General features: G+C 34.6%; 1 pseudogene; it reads right to left on the reverse strand.

The window, feature by feature from the left end:
- Window positions 1–13621: 13621 nt before the first annotated feature.
- LOC141543890 (ribonucleoside-diphosphate reductase subunit M2 pseudogene) lies at window positions 13622–23145 on the reverse strand (annotated as a pseudogene).
- Between the last annotated feature and the right edge of the window lie 1696 nt (window positions 23146–24841).

Raw genomic sequence — 24841 nt, forward strand, 5'->3', positions numbered from 1 at the left:
ATGATTTAACCATAAAGAGGGTAGTCAGAACTCCTTTTCAGTCCCACTCAGCAGAATGAATTATTTGCAATCATGCTAGCTCTTACTTATCATCCAGGAGATATAAATATAATTTTTGATTCAGCCTATTCAGTAGGTGTGGTACAAAGAATTGCCACAGCCCACATAAAATTTGTAGCTTCTAATATACGTATCAGCTAGTTAAGAAACTTGGAGAGCAAATGAGAAAGCATCCAGGTAAGATTTATATCTTGCATGTCCACTCTCATAGTGGACTTCCAGGTCCTATTTTTTATGGAAATTGAAAGGCAGATTGCCTTCTAACCATGTTAGCCAATACTCCTTTATTTCAGACAGCCCAAGAATCTCATTTTAAATATCATCAGGCTGCTCCAGCTTTACGTTTGCAATTTGGGATAACAAGAGAGGAAGCTAGAAGCATAGTAAAAAGCTGTATAGCTTGCCTTCCTTTCCACACTCCTATGCTCCCTCCAGGGAAGAACCTTCATGGTTTGAGACCCAATGAAATTTGACAAATAGATGTGACTCATTATAAATCTTTTGGTCGTCTGTCTTTTATCCACATTGTGGTAGATACCTTTTTCAGGGTTCACTTTTGCAATGCCAACAGCAAAAGAGACAGTCTAAGTGGTCACTAAATTCCTTAGACAAACATTTGCAATTATGGGTGTGCCATAAGCAATAAAAACAGATAATGGACCTGCATATACTTCTAAACATTTTGCACACTTTTGTGCACAGTAGCATATTTTACACATCACTGGCATACCCTTTAATCCTCAAGGCAATAGTAGAGAGAAGAAACAGAGACATTAAGACACTCCTCCAAAAGCAAAAGAAAGGGGAAGCCACAGGTAACCCTAGAGAACTTCTAAATTTAGTTCTCTTTACCATTAATTTTTAAATTTTTGACAAAGATGCACTGGCTCCAGCAGACAGGTTTTATAACCCACCAGAAGGGCAATGTCCAATATGAGCAGCTCCACTATCTTTAGATAATTGCCAGGTGATGTGGAGAGATCCAGAAAGTGGTGAATGGAAGGGACCAGATAGGTTAACTGCTTGGGAGAGAGGGTTTGCTTGTATCTCTACAGATGGAGAAGGAATCAGATGGGTGCTAATGAACCGTATTCATCTTGTCCATCAGAGAGAGACAGAAAAAGAGAAAAATCTGAAAACAAAGGGAAAGACCTAAGAACAAAATCTGCAGAAATCATTGGAGTCCCTAACACAAAATGAGACTGTTGCAGGACTTGAAAACCAGCAGGAATCATTGGATTCCTGGCACATGAACTAAGGGACAATGGATTCCTTTTGCACTATTTCTAGGACTTATGGACGTGTATTGTTGATTCATGTTATTTGTTACATCACTTCTAGCCTGTGTTATATTGCTATGTGCTTATGTAATTTATGTAACTATGTGTAATACCTCCCATATTAATGGATTTATGTATTCATTTCAAGTGAGCCCCTTCAGAAACCCGCTAATCTGATTTGATTTCCCATTTCCTTTGGTGTTTTCATCTCCCTTCCTGAGAAGTCAGGGAGGGTGTGATCACTTCCTTTTTATGGTGCTTTCACTTCTTTTTTGAGCAGTCAGGGAAGGCATGATCACCTTTTTTGGGGGTTCTCACCACCTTGAGAAGTCAGGGAGGTCATGACAACCTTATGTTCTAAATCAAAAGAAAGCAGGAGATGTTATGGGCCAGAACTTGAAACAAGGTGCTAAGTTACTGATAGAGACAATGCTTATGTACTTAGTTCACACCTCTAAAGGAGTTCACACCTTTAGAAAGCATATATCAGGAGGAGATTCACAAATCGAGAAGATTCACAAGTCGGGCAGAAATATAAACAAGAAGCTCTCAGGGCCTGAGCCACAAGCCCATAGAAACCCACAAGCTCACTCTCTGGGAGGAGGAGTCAAAAGTCATTCCAACTTCCACCTTTATGGTGAGTGGAGACATTCTGAGAGAGCTCGAGGAACCAAGGAGAGAGATAGGTCTCTAAGAAAGCTAACTGGGCCCAGGAAAATAGACAAGACTTTGAAAGAGAAAATAAAGGATCTGGACTTTAACTCCTGGCTACATTTGGGATTATTGAACTGAACTGAAACTAAGGCTGCCTCCAGAAGCTCCTCAAGAAGCCTGCTCCCAAAGAACAATTATAATTTAGAGAAGAGAACATTACAGGGATGGCTGGGATAAGGACATCAGGATCAAGGAAAACTGAAGGATCTTCTCCAAAGTCTACAGCCCCTACCATTCTGACACACCTTCAGGCAGCAGAATTTCCCTGGGCATATCTAGGTCCAACATTATTTTTACTCCTTTGATTCCATTTTTCTTTCTACATTCTCAGGCAATATGGTTTTTCTTGTGGTAAGTAAAATCATCTCTATGACTGGCAAGTTCTTGATGCAGCTTATGCAGTAGCAAGGACAGTAGTTTGGCCCTTGAACTCAGATTTCTTTTTCTCCTTTTTTTTACTTCATAAACAATTGGACAATGCTTTTAAGCTTATCGATGTCCTTTTCATGACAACTAGGGAAACCCTTATGCAAATGTTTTTGTATTTCTAACATGGATTAGCCAATAAAGGCTAAATTTATTCTCACATTTCTTGGATTAAGTGGATTTAATGCAGTTTAGCAATCTTACATAACCTATCTTGAAAGCAGTTAGGGGTTTTATTTTTTATTTGAAGAGTTTCTCTGAACTTAAACCAATTTTGTGTGGATAGCACAAACATCCATGCTTTTAATTAAGCATTCCCTATCCTGAAATAAGTTCATGTAATCAACAGGATTCTTGGAGTTCCATTATAGGAGTTAAGGTCCTATAATGGACTACTTAGAAACTCTGCAAGACCAGGTCCCCTAAAACCCTGGCCAGAATTTGCTGATTAGTAGTTTCAATAATGGCAGTTCTTTCATTGGGGGAAAGTAAGATTTCCTGTCATCAGCTATGTTCCCCCACAGTGGGACTATAACTAACCTCTAACAAAGGCCTGCAATTACGTTTAACTGCTTCTGGGTCTTCATTAAATTTGAGAGTGTCCCTTTTCCAGGTAGAACTATCAGAGGGACTAAAAAGCTAATTTTTCCTAATTGTGACTGTCTGATCAGGATATGCTGGATTATATATACTGTTTTGTTGAAGAAGCAAAACATCAGTTGTGGAGCCCCTCTTGCTAAAGAGAAACTAAATCTCCAGTTAATTCAGATAGAAAATAAGATGGAGGTCCAGAGGGTGGGGTAAAGGAGGCAGCAATAGCAGAAGAAAAAATTACTGAAAGGTGTTGTAAAGGAACAAGAGAAGAAGCAGGCAAAATAGGATGGAAAGAAAATGCCTATGAATATGTAAGACATATGCCATCAGAAAGGGGAGCTCAATAGAATCAGAATTCCAACAGACTTGGTGATTTGTCTCCAAGCTAGCCTTAGATGCTCAAATACATACAATACTCAAAAATACCAAATTGAGGCCAAAGCAAATTATCAGCTAAATCTCTCAGTTTTAGACCAAATTTCACATAAGATAATGGAATATTTCTTCATCATATCTGGCACAACCTGGTCCCATGCTGAAAGACATGTTTCTAGTTTGAGGAGGAAGGGGTCTCTTCTGTATGTTATTCCCTGATTCCTTTATTCCCTTGAAGGGACTTTCACAACAATGTGGAGGCTTACCTTAGCTCAGAAATTGAAATCAAGAGGAAGTCCAATTTCTAGGGCAACCCTCAGTGAGAAAATCAATTAGAACACTCTAAGGAGTCCCTTGAAGAGGCTGTCTCTAGGGGCTGGTCCCCTCTCAATCTCCTGATTTTCTTCACCAAAACCATTCAAAATAGTTTTATAATAATTAGGGAAATAAAATCAGAGCTATGTGATTTGTTAGTAGGGTATGGAGAACAAATTAGGTTCACAGTCCCTCAGGAAATAAAAGGATCCTAAAGAGAGATTTATAAGAGTTTTTATAGTAAAATATATTTTGTAGATCTAGAAATTTTTCTAGAATTTTGTGATTGTGATTAGTTGCATCCACCTGCATCCTATAAAACAGTGATATAATAATAGAAGATTTCTCCAAAATCATCATGTTACTTTCAGGAAAACTAAACTAGAAAAATGAGCCTTAACTTGAAACAAGGTGCTAAGTCAGTGGAATTGATAAAGACAATAGTTATCTAATTTAGCATAGTGCTTAACAGTTCTCTAGTTCTGTACAAGTAATTGTACTTACTATAGTTCCACAAGAGTCACACCTTTAAAAGAGCATATATAAGCTAGGAGCCTCAACCAGGATTCATTTGGGGAAATTTAGAAGCCAGAGAAGGCAGGCTGGAGCAAAAGCTCTTGGAACCAAGAAGAGAGATAGGCCTCCAGAAAAACTAGCAGAGCCCCAAGTGAAGGAAACAAGACTCTGAAGGAGACAGTAAAGGATTTGGACTTTAATTCCTGGCTACACTTGTGGTGATTACTGAATTGAAATTAAGGCTGCCTTGAGGGACCCCAAGAAAATCCCAACAAGAGAAGATTACATTTTGTAGAAGAATATTACAGGAAAAATTCAGTTTGGTTTCTTTTCTAAACAACTGGTGAAATTTGAAATGGAAGTTGAAGCAGGATGATTTCAGAGAGGCTTAGAGAGACCTACATGAAATGATGCTAAATGAAATAAGCAGAACCAGGAGATTATTATATACGGCACAACAAGACTATTCAAAGATCAATTCTGATGGACATGTCTCTCTTCAACATTGCAATGATTCAAATCAGTTCCACTTGTTCAGGGATGAAGAAAGTCATCTACACCCAGAGAGAGAACCATGGGAACAGACTGTGAACCACAACATAGTATTCTCCCTCTCTTTGTTGTTATTTGCTTGCATTTTATTTTCTTTCTCAGTTTTTTTCTTCATTCTTGATCTGATTTTTCTTGTGCAGCAAGATAACTGTATTGATATACATACATATATTGGATTTAACATGTATTTCAATATATTTAACATATATTGGGCTACCTGGCAGCTAAGGGAGGGGATGGAGGAAGGAAGGGAAAATTTGGAACAAAAGGTTTTGCAAGGGTCAGTGTTGAAAAAATTACCCATGCATATGCTTTATAAATAAAAACTTTAATAAAAAATAATAATAAAGTAGCTTTTCCTACTGTTGGAAAAAAAACCAAAATAAAATGGAGGTAGAGACAATTATGACTTGAATTAATATTGCTATCAGTGCATTCTAGAAATAGGCAGAGGAGTCACACAACCTATTTGTCCTGCTAGGTAGGTGGAGGAGGAATGATGCCATCCTAGGAAGGAGCTTTAGATGTGGCTCCTGAAACATGGGGTTGATGGTAAAGCAAGTGATGGCCAATCCATGAGGTTACTATTAAAACAAGAACATAAAACATACATATAAAATACCAGCTAATAAAACACATGTTCAGGAAAATGAAGAATCTGGGTACTAGAAATCCTTCAGCTTTACCCATACCTGAGATATTCTCCAAACCTCTATCTCAATCTCCCCTATAGAGGACAGTTCTTGAGGTGAGAGGTGAGAGAGTCTCTCAATACTTGTTCAAGCCCTTCCTGTAACCTCTGGGAATATTACATGGGTGACACCAAATGAAAACCCTTAGAGTTCCCTGAGCCATTCCATATAATGCCTATCTCTATTACTGTTCCTGATTTCATCAGTTCTGTAGACCAGATAGCCAAGGTTTGGAATAATATGGCTCTACCAAATTTGCCAATGCCTTTATCTCTGTGCCTTAGGCTAAAACTAGTCAGAAATAGTTTTCTTTTATCTTAGGAAACCAATATGCTTGACCCTCCTTCCCAAGTCTATCTAAATACTCCATCATACTTCCAAATTATGATAGACAGAGATCTAAAAAAGGCTTCCTTTCCTTAAGACATTGATGTGCATCATTAGATTGATGATTTATTGTTGTTTGGGTCATATGAGCCACTGTGGCAAAGGTTCTAAATCAAACAATGATCCATAAGAGGAGTAAGGGTGGGGAAATCAATCCTAAAGAAATCTAAGGTCAAGCCTGATCAGTCAAGTTTTGGGGAAATATAATAGGTGGAAAACCCCAGAGGAGTACAGGTACAAACCAGAATAAATTACTGATACTTCCCTCCCTGTGATCTAAGAAGGAAGTTCAAAAATTTACTGGACTTTTTAGGTTTTGAAAAGTGTACATACCTCACCTGACTATCCTGATAGCCCCAAATTACCAATTCATCCATAAATGTGTGGTTCTCAACTGAATTCATCACTGTGAAGAGATAAAGTAGGCCATTCAGCAGCACCTTTCCTTGGGTACTTGGCAGGCACCAAATTATTCCAGGAGGACAGAATAAGACACTCTTAGACTTCTGGACTTCCAAATGTCCAGAGAAATCATTCATTGAAAATATTTTGCTTTTTTCTTAAAGGGTATTGGTTGCAATTACCCTTTGTGATCGCCTATTATAGTTTGGATGATACAAAAGAGTCCCTCTAACAAGATGTGTAAAGCATAGGGGGGGGGGGGGGGGCTTGTATTGCTAAATGGAAATGGTACATTAGAAATCATGTTTGCCTGGTTCCTTCTGGTGGTAGTGTATTTCACCAAAAAAAAAAAAAAAAAAGAAAGAAAAGAAAGAAAAGAATAGTGACTATGACAGAGCTTGAAACCAGCAGTTGAGATCCTGGAGCCTGCTTTCAAAAATCTTCAATTAAACAGAATGTATCATCATCTGAACTATGTTCTTGGGGTTGCTCTGACTTATCACCAACATTTTGCATTAGAATACCTACTGAGAAATATAGGAATATCGCATCACACATCATATAGGATAAACTATGAAACTGAGTGTCTTTCTGAATGAGAAAAGAAAGACGTAGGAATCCTGGTATTTGTCCTATATACATTTTGATTTATTTTATTTTTCTGTTCCTTAGTACTACCCATGATAAGGGAACTGTCCTATCAATTATATAGTGGAAAATAATTAGGGATGTGATATTGCTTGCTGTTTTGGAGATGCAGGAGAAAGAAGAGGGAGGGAGAAAAATATGGAACTCAAAATTGTACAAAAAGAATGTTGAAAACTATTTTTATATGTAATTGGAAAAAATAACATTAATAAAAAAAAAAAGCAAAAAAAAAAAAAAAGGAAAAAAAATTAAGTTCTTGCCAGCAAGGGGTGGAATATGATAGGAATAATTTTGTTTTATTTTCTGACTCTGCATCCTTGACTTTTCTGATTTCTTCTGATTACCTTGACTTTCTCTTTGCATGCAATTGGTTCAGCTTCTTTGATGCAGCTTCTTGTCCTGGAGGCATGAAAGGTCCAGACAACCAGACTTAGTGGTTGCCTAAGACCACATGTCACTCTACCCTAATCATGTACCACATGGTATTCCAGGTGGAAACAGGGGAAAAGAGTTCTGTGTAGAAAAACTAAGTGCCACTGTATTGTTAATATATATTCTTGCTGTGTTGAACACAGTAAATCTCTTTTGTTCAGTGGCTCACAAGCACTTTCTTTCATCCCAAACTTGAACTGAATGTTTTGACTTTAGAGCCCCACCTACAATAATCTCTTACTTAGAATATTGTAATAGCCTACATTACAAATTGGTTTCCCTGTTTTCAGTCTCTTCTCTCTCTCCATTCTACCCTTTATATTACTGTCAAAATAAACTTCCTGAAATACTGGTTGGAAAACATTCTGCTGCTCAAGAAGCTTCATTGGATCCAGTCTCTGATAGCTGACCTTTTACTTTCTCTTTCTACAATAAATCTCCACATTAGTTGCTATCTCTGTGATTTGTCACCTACTCTATGACCATTGACTTTACTTCCCTCCCACCGGAATTGTAGATAGATTCTATCCTAGAAGCCAAGGTCTGTTAAGCAAAATTACACCTCATCTTTTACCAAATGTAGTATCTATATCACTTCTCAGGCCCCTCTACATGGAAATGGACACTTTAAGTCTATCTTTTCTGCTTCCCTTTTTGTATTGTCTTCCTGTTAGAACACAAGCTTCTTGAGGACAGGCACTGTCTTGTTTACTTATTATTATTTTTTTTTTGTTTGTTTTCAGCACTTGGAACAGTATTATCACATATTTAACACTTTATAAATTAATGAAAAAACTCCCCCACCACCTCTCTCTCTCTCTCTGCCATGTGTGTGTATGTGTGTCTTGTCTTTTTGTCTCTCTTATTCGTCTATTGATGATAAGATACAAATTCCTCTTCTTGGCATAAAAAGGCCTTTATACAACATATCCAGCTTCCCTTTCCAGAATTCATATTATTTCCCATTGCATTATGTCTTCTTAGGAGAATGAGAGCTAACTGAGGAAAGGAATTATTTTGTGTCCAGGATTTTAAGGGATTCCACAATATTTCATTGGTATGGAGATATGATTTCCTTTGAGAAGTGTCCTACCATTAATTTGTACTAGGGAGTTGGTAGATAGGAGCAGGGCTGGATGACTGAGTTCCTATTCTTGAGGAACATTCTACACTCTTCAATACTACCACTTCTAAGGCATATACAATTTTTAAACAATGTTTCTCTTGTACCAGGAGTTTTAGCAAGTAAGTATCCCATCAGTAGCACAAAGCCTTCTTTTCCTTAGGTTGATTTGCCTCAAAGGTTTATCTCTTCTAAGTCTAATAGTATGTAAGAATATATTATTACTCTTTCCATGCTAATAGTTCTCTCTTTTATAGAAATTTGCACTTGTGTAGCGGTAGATGACATTTCAATATGAGTCCCTTTGTGTTTAGGATTTCCACATGGAGTCAATAGCAGCCCTTCCTTTCATAATGACTCAGTCTTACCTAAAGCAAGGTTATATTGCCTATACTTTTACAAAGATCTAGACTTGTCCACAAATCAGACAAAGATTTAGCAGCACCTACATTTTCCTTAATATAAATGGACGGAGGAATAAAAATGAGAACCAGAAAAGGAGAGTGAGCAACAAAGGGAAAATTTAATTTGGATGGGAATAACTTGGAATTTTGTACTACTAACTGCCAAGCCAGATGAGTTTCTTCTTTTGGGCTGAGAATGCTCCCAAAAGGAGAAGAAACTGTCCAATTTAAGGGCATTGGAGATAACAGCTTTGAATTAATCCTTTAACACAGTAAAGGAAAACACAAAATCCCTCTGGTTATTCTACAATCTGAATAGTTCTTGTCTAAGGATTGGAGAGAGGAAATCTTTTTCTCAGCCTCTAATTCCCATTTTGGAGCATGTAAGTCCATGAAGAAAAGGATAAGAGATACAGCACCCAGAGAACACCCACTCCACCCCTATCTGTGCTTCTTCCTGCTTTGTGGAAAACAAGAATGTCTATTGTTCTAGTCCTCCTCTCTCCCAGAAGCCTCCATTACACAGTCCTAGAATTCCAATCTATAAAAACTAGTAAACTTTGGGACTCTGAGCCTCTTACTGTCAAGAGATACCTAGGGAAGAAGGTGGCACTGGTGTTAGTTTTGTAGCCTTACAATGCCTTGAGTTAGTTACATAATGTGTAACTAATAAATTCTCATTAGATTAAATTGAATTGAGAGCAAGAACTATTTGTTTTTGTTTCTTCAGTGCTTATAAAGTATAAATGGTCCTTAATAAATTGGCTAAATTGAATAGAATTTAGAACATCATTCTATTCATACAAACTATTTATGAGCAATATTTTTTCAGAAACATATCTATTTCATAAAGCGATAATTAAGATCATCAGTTTATTAATTCCTTACCCTAGTATTGTTCCATCTTCTATCCTCAAGTTTCTTTTGCTATTCAGATTATTCCTTTATTTTTCTTTGGTACACATAATTTTTATCTCTTTCATAAATCAATCAACAAACATTGTTCAAATACCTTGCATGTGCTTAGCCAGTACCATACTGGGTACTGCAGATTCAAATATAATGAAATAAAACAATTCCTATCCTCAAGAATTTAAAGTTTTCATCTAACTGGGGATACACTTGTATCATTTTTCCCCATTATAATATAAATATTTCATCCTTTTATACTCCCTTATAATTATATCATTTATATTTTACTTCATTATGTTTCTCTTTGTTCCTATAATATATCAAATTTCCTGCTCAGCTCTGGTCTTTTCATTAGTAATTTTTGGAAGTCCTCTATTTCATTAAAGGTCCATTTTTACCCCCCTCCCATCTCCTCACCCCCATCAGCCATAGTACTAGATTCAGTTTTCTGGTTGTTATTCTTGGTTATAAGACTAAGTCTTTTGAAATTTAATATATCATATGCCAAGCTTTCTTATTCTTTATAGTTTAGCTAGCTGCCATACCTTGTGTAATTCTGACCATGTCTCCTCTATACTTGAATTCTCTCTTTTAGCTTCTTCTCTTTGACCCAGAAGCACTGGCTTTTGCCAATGATATTCTTGAATTTTTGTTTTGTTTTCAGGAGGTAAATTAAATTTTCCTATTTTCACATTGTCATCTGATACTAATAGTTCTAGATAGTTTTCTTTCATGAGTTAATTTGTTAACATTTAAAATTAGGCTTAAAACATGCAAAGTGCAAGTACAAAACTTTAAATTTTTAAAATTAATTTTAAAAATTTCTTTTGGAGTAATCAGGAAGGTAGCCATTTTCTAATTTGGATGGATTAAATTTAGCATTTAATCTTATTAAACTAGCTTAAAGAATCACCCCATTTTAAATGCAAAAAGGTTATGACGTTAAAGCTACAGAAAGTCATCTAAACTCTGATTTTAAAAAGTGACAAATGATAATTTTAGAGAACTGGTGATAAAACATACTACCTACCTGTCAAGAGAGAAATAAAGAATTCAGGGTATCAATTGAGATAAGTTTTCTTGACAAGGTCAGTGGGAGAATTTGTTTGGTTTGCCTACACATATTTGTTACAAATTTTGTTGTTTTTTTAATTGGAGGGAGAGAAAATGAAATTTTGCTAATTAAAAAAAGAAAGTTATCTGAGATCAATCTTCTTCTTATGAAAGCATTAGATTTTTATTAATTCTCAGTCAAATGCAAAAAGGAAGAAATAGTAAATGTATTCTTTTCAGATCATGATGTAATAAAAATTACATTCAATAAGGAGCCAGGGAAAGATAGACTAAAAGCCAGTTGGAAATTAAATAATATAATCCTAAATGGATCAGACAACTAATCATAGAAACCTATAGTTTCATCCAAATAATGAGATAATATACCAAAACTTAGGAGATGCAGTTCTTAGGGGAAATCTAAATGCTTATATGAATAAAATAGAGAAAGAGGAAATTGATAAATTGGGCATGCAACTAAAAAAGCTAGAAAAACAACAAATTTAAACTTCCCAATTAAATACCAAATTAGAAATTCTGAAAATCAAAGGAGAGATTAGTAAAATTAAAAATAAAAAGCTATTGAATTAATAAACAAAACTAAGAATTGGTTTTATGGGAAAAACTCAACAAAATAGATAAACCCTTCAGTTAATTTGATTAGACATTTCAATTTGATTATAAAAAAAACCCCAAATTACTAGCATCAAAAATGAAAAGGATGAACTTACCACCAATGAAGAATAAATTAAAACAATAACTAGAAGTTATTTTGTCCAAATCTGATGACCTAATTGAAATGGATGAATATTTGTAAATATATAAATTGTCCAAAATAACAGAAGAGGAAATAAAATATTTAACCCCATTTTAGGAAAAAATTGGACTCCCTAAGAAAAAATCTCCAGGATCAGTTGAATTTATTAGTGAATTCTACAAAATATTTAAAGAAAAATTAATTTTAATACTATATAAACTGTAAAAATAGGGGAAGAAGGAATCCTGACAAATTTCTTTTATGACACAAATATGGTGCTGATACCTAAATTAGAAAGAACCACAACAGATAAAGAAAATTATAGACCAATGTCCCTAATGAATATCTTTGTAAAAAAATTTTAAATAAAATATTAGCAAAGAGATTACAACAACATATCAGAAAAATAATATACTATGGCCAAGTGATATTGATACCAGGAGTTCAGGACTAGTTCAATTAAGGTAAACTATTAATATAATTGACTACATTGATAACAAAACTGATAGAAATCATATGATAATCTCATTAGATGCAGAAAAAGTTTTTCACAAAATATAGCACCCATTCCTATTAAAAAACACTAGAAAACATATGAATAAAGGGAGGTTTTTTGTTTTTTTTTTTTTAATGATAAGCAACAACTAGCTAAAACCATCAGCAAGCATTATATATAATGGGGATAAGCTAGAAGTATTTGTGTGAAACAAGGATGTCTATTATCCCCACTATTATTCTGTATGATACTGGAAATGTTATAAAATCCTGGTAGCTTATGCCCCACATATCATCACATTCTAAGTAGTGTTATTTTCAACATTAAACAAAATTTTTCCTAAAGTAGCTACATAACTGTCTCAAATATTAATAGATATTTCACTGTGTATCTCTAAAAAAATCTCACTGGGATTTATAAAGCAGCAGAAGGGACAAAAAGAGAAAGAAGAGTGATATTGGGAACAATTTTGGAGATGTAAAAACATTAGTAAAATTTATTTAAATTTTTTTTTTTCTGATTTCACATGTTTAGTTGATATATTGCTTGCCCTCTTGGTGAGTCAAGAAAGGCTGGGAAAAGGAGAGAATTTGGAACTCAATTTTTTTTTTTTTTAAAGTAGTTGAATCAAATAGTTAATCAAAATTTTAAAAACTTAAATGCTATAAACAATAACAAATAACCAAGGAAGTAACATAAGCATTTTTTTTCTGGTTAAGGAAAAACAAAATCAGTTAAATAATAACATCTTCAGTTCATCTAGAAGTCCTCATCTAAAGTCAAACAATCTTCAGCTACATTTGACAAGTCCCTCTCATCCTCTGATAATCTCCTACTTTCTTCTCAAAGAAATGAATTCCCCCTTCTAATGTGATATTCTCCATATAGTCAAATGGATTTTCTACTTTTAAAACTGCTAAATAGATAACTAGAAATAAAGAAACACATTGATTGGGAAATAGCTAAGCAAAATGTGGTACATTAAGGTAATGGAATATGACTGTGCTATAAGAAATGATGAACATGATAAATACAAAGAAATATGTAAAAACTTATATGAACTGATAGAATAAAATAAGCAGAACTAAGAAAAACATATACAAAATGACAACAATGTAAATGAAAACAACTACAAAATAAAATTAATCTTACAAATTTATAGAGAGTAAGCATGACCTTGAAGAAGATTTATAAAAAGACACTCACACCTCACTCCTCTGCCAAGGAAGGAGGCTCACAAATGGAGAAAATTGCATATATTTTCAGACTTTTCAATGTGTTAGTTTTGCTTATTTTATTCTCTTATTTCCCCCTTCTTTTTCTTTTTCTTTTCTTTTTTTTTAAATGTCCTTATATGAGATAACTCTCTGGGACGGGAAGAAAAAAGGATTCTGTGAAAAATTCAGAAATGTGAAAACAAAAGATATCAATAAAGTTTATTTTTTAAAATCTTGCAAAAGACCAGTTTCAACATGTCTGTTTGCTACAAAATAACATACTGTGTCATTATAATGCAATTCATTCTGATCAACTTCACAAAGTCACAATTAGAAACTTTTATTCTAGCAATACTAATGATTATTCATGTTATTTTTTCCTCTGAAAGTTTACTTACTAGATGTTTGAACATTGAGCAGGTAGTCACAGTATAAACTCTCATCTCTACTAATAAGGAAAAAGCTAATCCAAGCATTAAACCTTTCTTGGACCAGAATATTGATGCAAAAGAATCAGAAAAAATTCCTTCAACAGCTGCAAAGGCTACTACACATTCACCATATGTTGCTTCTTTGTCCCCAATCCAGCACAGTCTAGCTTTCTTTTTAACATGAGGTAGTGTGTTTCAATGCCATTGAAGAGAAATTCCATTTCCTTTGAGTCTTTAATATGAGTGTCAATAAGGAGACTGTACATTTCAGAATGTGTTTTCCAGAGCAATTTGGAAGACATAGAAGCAACAGGCTTACATTATTTGTATTTGTTGGTTCGTTGCTGCCCCAAGTTTGCATTTTCTCCACCATCACGTGCCAATACATGAAATATAAAATATTTTCTCTTAAGCTTCAGAACTTCCCTGTACTGAATATCCTTCTACAAATTCCCAGCTGTGTAGAAGGAGCCTTGTGTTTTCTTTTAAATTTGTCAAATATAGTAGTGCTAAACTAGGAAGATGACGAATTGGGTAGGATTCTCCTTCAGAAAGGTTCCATTTTCCAAATTGCTGAAGCCTGACCAATTCACTACTTGGGTTTTTACCAGCTCTGAGAGTCCCTAAAATTGTTTGCACTGTTTTAATGGTCCTGGCTGCAGTGAGATTAAGGGAAGAGAAAAGTACTCTTTTAGTCTATGAGCTTGATCCTCATTAAGGATGGAAGGCAAAGCTACTGCAAGTAGCTTGGAAAGCTTTTGGAGGAAAGCAAGAATGACTCAGGTATGTGAGGTAAGAATAGCTACAAAAGGAGCAGTCTGGGCAAACTAAGGGAGAGGTAAACTAAGAAACAAGTCCAAGCTGAAGGGCCTAAAATACTTTCATAAATTCTAGGCTCATTTTCTCTGTCTCTTTCTTTCTGGTGGTGGCTTTCAAAAAATCAAAGAATTTTTAAATTATAGCTTCCTAATCTGATTTCCAAGGCAGTTTTAAAAATATGAGGTATCCATTTTCTTCCATTTTTCTAGTCTTTTGGTTTTATTTTTAATATTTCATGTTGTCTTAGTCTTTAATCAGTTTGGTTCATTCTAATTTTCATGGAGTCTGTTACTTCAGAAAGATTTTACATCTCTTATATTATGGTGTTAATTCTAAGTCTTTACTCCAAAGTTTTCATTTATTATCTAATTCTTTTCTCAGAGACTCTTTTTTAGTTTATAATATAATGTTAAACTCTTTAAAAAAAATTCATGTGACTTTTTTTTTCTAAGAATTCTAGTTGCCCTTCTACACTGTGTTTCACTTTGTAGATAGTTTGGATTAATTCTCTTCTGGATTTATGTCCTGGGCATCCTTAGGATTGTAGTGATAATTGTAGGATCTTTTAAAAATTATTCATTTTTCCAACCTTTGATCTTTTCAAAATAGAACTTTGTGTTAATCCCAGTATCGGTTCATTTCTAGGGAGAATGACAGGGCATTGTTTGATCCTGATTTGTATTCCTGGGTCCTGCTGCTTCTGTCTCCAACTAGGGAATGTTCTGTTTTTCAAAGAGGTCAGTAGTGGAAATATGCAAATTTTCAGTGCTTTCTAAGTGCTCTGATCTAAGGTCAAGTCTCATTGCTGTCCATCTTTATAAGCTCTTAATTCTGTTTTGCTTTTGGGTCTGAGTGCCATAATTAGAGAAACTCTGGTTAAAACTCCTATAAACTGCCTCCTATATGAGGAAAGCTCATCTTCCTCAGTTCAAATCTGACCTCAGATATCAGCTGTGTGATCCTGGACAAGTCATTTAACTCTATTTGTCTCAGTTTCCTTATATGTAAAATGAGTTGGAGAAGGAAATGACAAACTGTTCTAGTATCTTTGTCAAGAAAACCCCAAATGGGGTCATGAAGAGTCAGAAATAATTGAAAAACAACAAAAAAAAACTTCTAATGGCACCAGCCCTTAAGGTTAGTTGGAAGATACTATTAGTGAAAACTGAAATGGAGGCCTCTCTCCCTTTCTCATTCATTCTCTCCTTTCCCACTTTGGTCTCAGCTCCTTGCCTAGGTTTGTGGGCTGGACCTATGATCTTGCTCCTAGGTTAAAGTGCTTGACCTTATGTTTATTTCTATTCCTACTCTTTGCTCAGTATGCAATCTTAGACTACCTACTATTTGTTTTTTGTTCTTACTCTGTGCTCAGTGTACAACCTTAGGCTATCTAGTATTTGTTTCTGTTCCTAACTTTGTTAAGTATACTTTAGGCTACCTATTGTTTTTATTGTTATTATATTCATAAAAGTATATTTGGACAAATGCAAAAGAAATGTATAAAAATTCACTGAAGAAAAGAATAAAAAGTAGAATTTGCCAAATGGGGAAGGAGATACAAAAATTTGCTGAAGAAAATAATTTCTTAAAAATCAGAGTGGGACAATTGGAGACTGATGACTTCATGAGACATCAAGAAGCAATCAAATAGTGTGATCTGCAACACTATCAAAAGTCAAATAAATAGTTTATTATTTGAAAAAAATATGAGATCAACACTGTCAAAAACAATCTATTATTCATAAAGAAAGTATGTGCTATCAATATTATCAAGAAACAATCAAACAAAATAAAAAATATAAAATAGAATGTGAAATACCTCATTGGAAAAATAATTGATCTAGAAAAAAGGAGAGGTAATTTAAAAATTATTACACAAACTAAAAGCCCCAGACCAAAAAAAAGCATAGACATCATCTTTCAATAAATTATTAAGGAAAATTGCCTCAATTTCAATTGCCAATTTCCTAGAATGAAAGAGTGAAGCAGAAATTAAAAGAATTCACCAATCACCTTCTGGAAAAGATCCCAAAATAAAAACTCTCAAGAATATTATGACTGAAGTTCAGAGCTTCCAGGTCTAGGAGAAACTATTGAAAGCAGCGATAAAGAAATAATTCAAATATTTTAGCACCACAGTTAGGATAACATAAGAACTAGCAGTTTCCATATTAAAGGATTGAAGGGCTTAGAATATGACATTCTGAAGGGCAAAAGAACTAGCATTTCAATCAAGAATCAACTAAGTTAAGCTGGGTATAATGGCCAGAAAGGGGAGAATGAAGGAGATAGATGTTAAACGAACTAGAGATCTTTCAGGCATTACTGATGAAAAAAACACAGCTGAAAAGAAAATTTGACTTTCAGATTTGTCTCAATAAAAACATGAAAAGGTAAACAGGAAAGAAATCATAAGGAATTCAATGAGATTAAACTCTTTACATTCCTACATGGGAAGATGATAATTCTAATTCCTAAGAACATTATTGGAGCAATTAGAAGGGATATACATAGAGATAGTGCACAGGTGTGAGTTGACTATGATCGAATGATATCTAAAAAAACAAAATTGAGGGTTAAGAAAGAGGAATGTATTGGGAGAAGGGGGAAGGGAAAGGTAGATTGGGGTAAATTATCTCAAATAAAAGAGGCTTAAAAGAGTTTTTAGGACAAACCTTAATTACTCTTATCAAAACTGGCTCAAAGAAAGAATAGCATACACATTGAGTTTGGTTATAAAAATCTATTTTACTCTACAGGAAAGTAAGAAAAGAAAAGGATAAGAGAAGGGGGGGGGGGAAACCAATAAAAGAGAGGGTGAGTTGGAGAGGATAGCCAGAAGCAAAACACTTGAGGAGGGAGGGAGGGATAGGGTGAAAGAAGAAAGAAAAAGAAAAGGATAAACAGGAAAAATTGGATAGAGGAAAGAATACACAGTAATTATAACTGTAAAAGAAAATTACAGTAAGCTTTTTTTGATAAAGACCTCATTTCTGAAATAGAGAATTGAGTTAAATTTGTAAGAATTCAAATCATTCTCCAACTGATAAATGGTTAAAAGATTTGAAAAATTTTCAGATGAAGAAATCAAGGCATCTATAATAATTTGAAAAAATGTTTAAATTCACTATTGATTAGAGAAATGCAAATTAAAACAACTTTGAGATATCACTTCAGATTGACTAATATGACAAAAAAGTAAAATGGCAAATGATGAAGGGGATGTGAGAAAATTGGAAACTAAAGCACTCTTTGTGTAGTTGTATAGGGATCCAACATTCTGAAGAACATTTTGGAACTCTGCCCATAGGAGTACACAACCACACATGCCTTTTGATCCAGCAAAAATACCAGCATATGTGGTTCCCAACAAGAGAAAAAAACATAAAGGAAAAGAGCCTGTATTTTCAAAAATATTTTTAGCAAGTCTTTTTCTAGTGGCAAAGAACTGGAAATTGATGCATTGCCCATCAATTGGGGAATGGCTGAACAAATTATGGTTATGATGGAATATTAATGGGCTAGTGCTGATGGACAGAACACTTTTGGAAAAACCTTAAATGAACTATGCAAAGAGAATTGTAAGAGCAATATTAAACAATGTTCAGCTGTGAATTGCTTAGCTATTCTCAGCAAAGCACTGATTCAAGACCATTCTGAAGGACTTATGATAAAAAATAGTGTCCTCTTCCTTTTTTTTTTTTATTAAAACTTTTTATTTTTAAAACATATGCAGGGATAATTTTTCAACACTGACCTTTGCATAACTTTATGTTCCAAATTTTCCTCTTCTTCCTCCCAGCTTCTCCTCTAGATGGCAAGCAATCCAACATATGTTATATATGTTAAAATATATGTTAAATCCATTATAGATATACATACTTATCTTGTTATCTTGCGGCACAAGAAAAATAGGATCTAGAAAGAAAAAAAAACCTGAGAAGGAAAACAAAATGCAAGCTAACATCAATAGAAAGCATGAAAATGCCATGTTGTAGTCCAAATTCAGTTCCCACAGGCTTCTCTCTGGGTGTATAAGGCTCTCTTCATCACTAAACAATTGGAACTGGTTTGAATCATCTTATTGTTGAAGAAAGCCCCGTCCATTAGAATTGATCCGGTTCTGCTCATTTCACTCAGCATCAGTTCATGTAAGTCTCTCCAGGCCTTTCTGAAACCATCCTGTTGGTTGTTTCTTACAGAGCAATAATATTCTATAGCATTCATATACCACAACTTATTCAGCCATTCTCCAATTGAAGGGCATCCATTCAGTTTCCAGTTTCTAGCCACTACAAAAAGGACTTGTTACAAACATTTTTGCACATGTAGATCCCTTTGCCTCCTTTAAGATCTCTTTGGCATATAAGCCTGATGAGGAGTGTGAATGAATGCTATTCCTTTTACTTGGAGGCACAGATTAGGAAGCTGAAGGAATTCACTAACCCCAGAACTGTGACAAAAAAGTAAGATTTTATTTTATTTATTTTTTTTTTCACTAATGAGCATATTTTTCTCAATGGAGAAAATCTGCAAAGAAAAGGATTGCCAAAGACCTATTTCATGGGTAAATCCAGGATTTCTCAATGGAATGTAAAATTTTTCCTGGGGATGTGACTTCAATAGTTTGATTCGCCCTTGAATGGTTTTCCTTATCTCACTCTGAAAGGATGTGAAAGCATTTGGAGTCTAGGTTTTTTTGCAGATAAAATGGGACATGGTTTTTGTGATTTTACATAATTTTATAGAGTTCACTCATGTCAAACCCAGCAGAAACACTGCTGGTCAAAGGGTATGTACAGTTTGATAACTTTTTGCTCATAGTTCCAAATTGCTCTCCAGAATGGTTGTATCTCTTCACAGTTCCATCAAGAGAATGTTATGTTGTAATCCACACTTAGTTTCCACCATTCTCTTTCTGGGTGTAGTTGCTTCTCTTCATTACAAGATCATTGGAAATGGTCTCAATTGTTGTAAAGAATCACATTCATCAGAATTGATCATTGTATAATATTGCTTTTGCCATATACAATAATCTCCTGGTTCTGCTCATTTCACTTACCTTCAATTCATGTAAGTCTCTCCAGGCCTTTCTGAAATCATCCTGTTAATCATTTCTTATAGAACAATAATATTCCATAACATTCATATACCATAACTTATTCAATCATTCTCCAACTGATGGGCATCCACTCAGTTTCCAGTTTAATAGCGTCCTCTTCCAGAGAAAGAATTCATGGGGTCTGAATAAAGATCAAAGCATATTAAACAAAACAAAACAAAACAAAAAAACCCACCACAACAACAAACCTTACTTTTCTTAGAGTCCTTTGCTTTTTGATCTGTGTTTTCTTTCACAACATTATTAACATGGAAATATGTTTGACATAACTGCACAAATATAATCTATATCAAATTGCTTTCTATCTATGATCCTGAATGAAAAAAAAAAAAAGATATCTAATGAACTCAAAGATTTTCAGCTTTTTATGACAAAACCTCCAGAACTTAAGAGAAAATTAGACATATAACATTCAGGAGAAATATAGGATAAGCATTAAAGAATAAGTATAAGGCAGTCAATAAGGTCAAATTGTTTATTTCCTCAATGTGGAAATATTAGCAATCTCTTATCATTTTTTAAAATTATGAAATTAAAAATTGGTATGGGCTGAGCTGAGAATGATGGGGTGATTCTAAAAAATGTGTAGGATAAAAAGGAGTAATTATTTCACACAAATAAAGCATGAAAAGAAAAACTGATACAAAAGAAGCTCTTAAGGAAGGAAGATGGGGAGTTCTGGAATCTTACTCTCATTGGGAATGGATTAAAGAGGGGTACATATTTAGAAAAGTTTAAAAGTCCTCTAAATTCAGAAGGAAATAAGAGGGCAAAGGGATAAGATGGGAGGAGAGAGACTCAAGGAGTAAATATATTAAGGAATAGGAAGGCAAGGAAAACTAGGAACAATTAAAACACACAAGTAATTGTGGCTTAAATCATGAATGGGACAACTTTAATCATAAAATAGAAATAGATAGCAGATTAAAAATTTGAATTCAACAATTGTTTTGAATAAACATTAAAAAATGAAAGAGACACACAAAGATAAAATAAAGGCCAGAAGTAGAATTTCATATGTAAAACAAAAAACAAACAAATAAACAACAACAACAAAAAAACAGGAATGGTAATCATAACCTCAGACATAGTTAAATTTAAAATATTCTTAAAGTATACTGTGTTAGCAATATCATTCAATATCATTTAGACAACTTAAAATAACTAGACAGTATAAAATACTTGGGTGTATACCTGCCAAAATAGTCACAGAAACATAAGCAACATAAAGCATTTTTTACATAAACTCAAATCTAAAAAAAATGAAGCTTTATTGTTTGTGAATAGGTAAAACCACTATAATTTTTAAAATGACAACTTCACCTAAATCTTTTTATTCAATGTCATCCCAATTGAATTGCTCAAAAATTATATTACTATTAGAAAAATAATAACAAAGTTCATATGGAAGAAAAAATGATGAAGAACTTCAAAGATATAAAGGAAGTAGAATCAGCAATATCAGATCTTAAACTATAAGATAAGAGCATTTTTGAAATATAAAAAAGGATAATTTAAATAATTTTGAATTAAACTTTTCTTGTAAAAATAAAACTGATGTAGCCAAGAATAGAAGGAATGAAGAAAATTGGAATAAAAAGTTTCATAGACAAACTCATATAGGATGTGATTATATTGGAATATTGCTGTAGTGTAGGAAATGAAGGTTGATTTATAAAAACATGGAAAGACTTGTACTGTGAAGGAAGATGCATCCATTTCCAGAAAAAACAGATGATAGAAGGAAGTAAGCATAGTATAATGTACTTATACACATATGAGTATCTATTTATAGATATCTGCATATGTGTATATCTTTGCTAAATTGTAGCTTTCTTTAGGGTGGTGGGAGGAGGGAGGAGGAAAAAATAAAGTAAAATATACACAGCAGAGAACAAAAGGAAACCTACAAAGAACCAAAAAAAAAAAAAGAAAAAAAAAAGCTGGGCAGCTTCGAAAAGTGTAGCATTGAAGAAGGGACCTCGAAACTCTAAAAATCCTTGAAGGAGAAAATCTCCTTCAACTTTGGTTCAGTGAAGGATCCTGCCTGAGGGAAAGCAAACAAGACAGTTTCATTTTATTATCTAGCAAAAGGAATTCCAATCCTATTGAATTGAAGAAACTTATTGAATTCCAGCTCAAGATGAAACCCAGCAAGTAGATGAACCAACTTGAGACTCCAGCCATGAGTTCCCTTCAGCTTGTAGCCAAAGCTCCTATTATAAAAGAGCCAAACTAAAATCTTCTCTTTGCAGAGGTTCTAAACATGCCAGCTATGCCATGCTAAGCTATGCCATTCCATGCCAAGGAGGCCTCTGCCCACTGGAATATTCTTTTGCAGTGCCACCCTCTCTTTACCCTCACCTATTTCCCTAATGAGACTTTATGCCTCTCTGTCAGGATTTCTAACCTTACTTCCTAATCCCTATAATAATCCCTTTTTATTAATCTAGGTTTTCAGGGCTATAAATTTCTTTACAGAGAATCTCTGCACCACCATAAGGGGGGTGCCCCAAAACTCCCTACCCTTGTACCAAATTCCAAGGGGGTGCAGGGGAGCCAAACCTCTCCATTTGGTTTCCTGAACCCTGAACCTGCCACTAGATCTTATAATTTAACTCCCTGACCACCAGAAACCCTAATCTCATTTTGGTTCCATAAATCTAGCCCTTATCATTTGGTTCCCTACTAAAGGAAACCCCAAAACCTAAACCTCATCAGTATAGATTTTCTGGAAATGGAAATTTATTGTTTTATATTGAATCTTCTCTTAAGTTATACTGTGTGCATAGTAACTCCCTCCCCCACCTCCCTTTTTATCATTTTGTATTTAAGTTTAAAATAAAAATAATTACCCCCCAAAAAAAATTGCTTCCTGGAATGGGTAGTGGGAAAAGAGAAAACTTGGAACTCAAAATTTTCAAAAATGAATGTTAAAAATTGTCTTTACATGCAATTTAAAAAAATAAAGGAAAAAAAAAGAGAGACTTATTCAGGCTTCTGATTAATTCAATAACCAATCAATATCCCAGAGAATCAGTATTGTCTTTTGATGCTCACCTCCAGAAACCATGAGTTCGCTCATTGGTCCTTTAAGGAGCTCCCACAAGCCCAGGGAATACCCACAAGCCATTCTCTGGGAGGATAGAAGGAACCAAGATTCAGTGGGGACAGTCAGTCTGGATTGGGTAAGGAGAGGACTTCCCCGGAGAACTTTAGGAAAACTCTAGGAGATTCAGAGCCAGGATTCAGTGGAGTCGCAAGTCCAGCAGATTCACAAGTCTAAAGAAAAAGACTGCTCATGAACTTCCAGGAGATTCACAATTAGGATTGACTTCTGGGAAACCCACAATCCCACATTCTTGGAGGCAGAGTAAGATTGTATTCTTACTTTCACATTCATGCTGGCTGGAGACATTCTGACAAGAGCCCATCGGGGAACCAAAGAGAGAGATAGGCTTCTACTAAAGCTAGCCCGACCCAAGAAAAGATTCAAGACTTTGAAGGACACAATAAAGGATCCGTATTTTAACTCCTGGATGCATTTTGGGATTATTGAACTGGAACTAAAGCCAAGGTTGCCTCCAGAAGCTCCCCAAGAATCCTGCTCCCAGAGAACAGTCTACAATTTAGAGAAAAGAGAACATGACATAAATATATATTAAAAATATATTTATATACATATAGATATATATGTACATATATGTATGTATAAAATATGTACATATATATGTATATGTGAATATTTGGATTAGGTAAAAGAGTCCTCTCATTCACTTATTACTTAATCACTAATTAAATATTGCCTCAGTCTGTAATGATGGAGAAACTGAGGCAAGATAGAGATTAGAGAGTATTTAATAATTTATTAAATGGAAGAGATTTACTGGGACCAAATGGATCCATGATTTGGTCCCAGGGCTGAATGAAACTCTTTACTCCAAGAATCCAGCAAACAATATGAGTTCTCAATCATCTATATATACGTGGCTCAAACTCAGGGGGTAGATTGAGGCAGTGGTGGAGTCAGGATACTGAGAGTGGGAATGGGACTCTGACAGGGTGGGGTGAGCTCTGGAGATGGGGAGAGGCATCTTGATAAGACAGCATCTAACATTCTTGTAGCTCGGGATGGGGAGAGGCATTCTGATATTCTAAAACATAAGATCTTTTATCCTTATCAAATATTCTGATAAAGAGGGAGGGGAGGTTGTGCAGGACTGAGCTTTGAGCTGATTATTATAAACTGAAGCAGAGAAACTGAGTCAGGACTGGGTCAGGATAATTAGGGAAACTGAGTCAGGACAATAAAAGAGAACTGTGGCATAACAAGTCAAACTGAAACCTGTTAAAAACCTTAGTTAAAAAGGCCAAGGTTTTATACTGTATCTCAAGTCATCCTGATCTATATCTGGCCACTGGACCCAGATGTCTCTGGAGGGGAATGAGACAGGTATCTTTGTCCAGTCCTTCCCCACTTAAATTCATTTCATTTCCATGCCATGGAGTCACCTCCCCAATGTCATGTTCTTCTTTGAAAACAAAGGAAAAACAACAGACCAAAATGTCAATAGGCAACTTGTCTTTCAAGACTGATGTTCAGGGGAGAGACTGGAACTTGTTGTGTAGAACTATGAGTCATATGTATAGAGATGATAATTAAACGCATGGGAACAGAAGAGGTCACTAGGATAGAAAGGAGAGAGAGAAGAAAGAATATCCTAGATAGTCTAGCAGAACTCTCACAGATAGGGGAATTGACAAGGATGATGAGCCATAAAAAACTATGGAGAAGAAGCTGTTAAGAGGAGAAATGGTGATTTAAAAAAAAAAAAAAAAAACTTGATAAGGAGGGAATATGCAGAGTTAAGAGGAATTATTAGCAGGGTCAAATACAGCAACTAGTTGAGAAGTTTTATGACATAAGCAAATATCATCAATGGCAATTAAAAAGTTTTTTGTTAACTTTAAAGTGGGCAATTTGTTAAATGATGAGCTCTGAAACCAGAAAGTTGAGAATTGGAAATGGTGAGAGACGAGTGAAAAGCAAATGTTAAAGACAATGAATATAAAGTTTTTTTTCCCCCTAAGGGTTTGTCTGGGAATGGAATAAG

This window comes from Sminthopsis crassicaudata, chromosome 5, assembly GCF_048593235.1.
Source record: "Sminthopsis crassicaudata isolate SCR6 chromosome 5, ASM4859323v1, whole genome shotgun sequence".
Lineage (NCBI taxonomy): Eukaryota > Metazoa > Chordata > Mammalia > Dasyuromorphia > Dasyuridae > Sminthopsis > Sminthopsis crassicaudata.